Source organism: Myotis davidii, unplaced genomic scaffold (genome assembly GCF_000327345.1).
Source record: "Myotis davidii unplaced genomic scaffold, ASM32734v1 scaffold562, whole genome shotgun sequence".
Classification (NCBI taxonomy): Eukaryota; Metazoa; Chordata; class Mammalia; order Chiroptera; family Vespertilionidae; genus Myotis; species Myotis davidii.
In genome coordinates, this window is record NW_006293953.1 from 2,821,135 (window position 1) to 2,823,522 (window position 2,388).

The 2,388-nt window shown below is 41.0% G+C and overlaps 1 protein-coding gene across 1 annotated transcript in view; it reads right to left on the reverse strand.

The window, feature by feature from the left end:
* COMMD7 (COMM domain containing 7) overlaps window positions 1-2,388 on the reverse strand; it is a gene marked incomplete at its 5' end in the record, with an annotated part of 22,271 nt that overhangs the window by 9,140 nt on the left and 10,743 nt on the right. The gene's annotated exons all lie outside the window — the stretch shown is intronic.

The window sequence follows — 2,388 nt, forward strand, 5'->3', positions numbered from 1 at the left end:
GAGGGTCACAGGACATCTCAAATTCAGTTCAACTCACCCGGCATGTACTAAGCACTTGCTCTATGTCATTAACTTATAACCCTGAGTTCAGAAAACAGTACAAGCCCAGCCCCTGACTTTAAGGAATTAGCTATCTGTTAGAGCCACGAGACAAATACATACAAAGCAGTATGAACAATAGAAAAGTAAATGATTATGTTCAAAATGAGAGATGCAAGTAAACAACACCACCCAGATCTCAGTTGCTGAGCGGAACAAAGGTCACTGCAGACCGAGGAAGGCTTTCTGAAGGAGGCAGCACAGGAGCTGGAGCTCAGAGGCTGGGAAGGACTGGAGGCAGTCTGACAGGATGGAGTAGTAGGGAGCAGAGACGAGAAAGAATGAAGGCAGGAACACCAGACAGAGGTCTCCAGAAAATCAGTGTCCATAACAGTTACTGTGTAAACAGGTCTCCACCTGTAGACAAACCCATTTCCACGGGTGTAAGACTTGACAATGACAGCAAACACTGCTGGTTCTGCACTCTGGGCACCTGTCCTACAGAAATGCTCGCATATGGTGAGCACACAAATGTTCACTGGCATTGTTTCTAACAACTAAAAGTCCAGCAATAGGAAATGGATTAACTAAAAAATGAGACTTTTAGTCCAAGGTATTACAGTTATCAGAAGAATGCAGTTGATGTGGAGATATCTCCATGATAGGTCTGAAAAAAATGCAAGCTGCATAGCTATTCTATGATTTGTTACCATCACTGCATGTAAGTTTGTCAGTGTATGTAAAAATACAAAAGGACATACACCAAAATTATATTGTGATTATTTCTAGAATAAGCTAGAATTGACAAGAGTGGGATGACAGTAAAAGGGAATTTTCACTTTTGACTCTCAGTAGCTCTGCACTGTTTTAAGTTTGCAATGAAAATGTAGTCCTGTGTTTAAAAGACTGCAAGTTCTCACCCAGCCGTGTGGTTCACATGCCTTTAACCTTCCATGAAGGTATTGGGGGGAAAGGGAGAAATCTGTAATACTTTCAACATTTATAAAGATAATTTTTTAAAAAAATGCAAGAATCACACAAAGGATCATAAAATCTCACAGTTAAAAACCTCAGTGATGTTCTGATTCAAGCCTCCAGAACTTCTGGAGCATAAGACAGGCAAAGGAAAAGGATCTGGACTAAGATACGGAAAGACACCCAACAGGAACAAACAAATTTAAGCCCCCAACTTTTAGTGCACCATTTGGCTGAATCCTGGGAAGATCAGGTTATTCGTGATTTTTAAACTGTGCAAACAAAGAATGCTGTTTTACTTTCAACCTTGTCAACATTTATTGATTCTTTCAGACTGGGCACAAATGTTGCCTCTCTTTAAATAAAGTTAACTTTAAATTACCAAATTAATTCTAGCAAATTTTTAGACAGTACATAGGCAAAAATAAACAATCAAAACAACCTGCAGTCCTACCACCTAGATATAGCCACAGTTAACATTCACTTCCTTCCTTTCATCCTTCCGCCCTTCTTTTACAAAAAATACCACTGTGGTAGAAAGTTTTGTAAACTACTACTTTAAACAGTATATTGTGAAAGGTTTTCCATGTCATTACATTTTCCTCAAGAACATCTTTTTAAATTACTACATAATCTGAAAAACAAGAACAACCTTTTACTGAGGTACTACGCTAAGTATTTTATTTATAAGATCTCAATCTTCAAAGCAAGCTTCATCCTCCCCCCCCCCGCCCCCTAAACACCCCCCCAAAAAAGCCTTAGCTTGGCGTGGGGGGAAATGTTGGTTGGGGTTGGGATTTACACCCAGGTCCATCTAACTCAGAACTGTGAATTCTTGACCACCATAATGTCCCCTGGTAAAAATAGACCACAGCTCCTTACACCAATCTCCAGTTGCCAGTCCATTTAATCGTTTCTAACTTCTCTCTATCATATACAGTGCTACAGACATCCCTGCAGCCACCCCTTTCTGCCCCCTCCCTCCGGGCCAGAAACTTCCTAACTGGCCTAGGCCTAGGCAAACTCTGCTTCTCAAACCACCTGCACCTTTTTGTTTTCAATCTATCGCAAGTGCATGGGCTTCGGTTCGATTCCCGGCCCTGGTCAGGCAAGTTGGGGAGGCAACCAATCAATGTGTCTCTCACATCAATGTTTCTCTCTCTCTCTCTCTCTCTCTTTCTCTCTCTCTCTCTCTCCTACCCTCAACTTTTCCCTCCCTCCTACTCTAAGAGGAGGACATAGAAACCCACACCTGAAACCTATATGATCATGTTGACCAAAGTACCCCAATAAATTTAACTTAAAGAAAAAAGAATCAATGGAAAAAAAATATTCTCTGGTAAGGGGAAAGAAGGAAGGAAGGAAGGAAGGAAG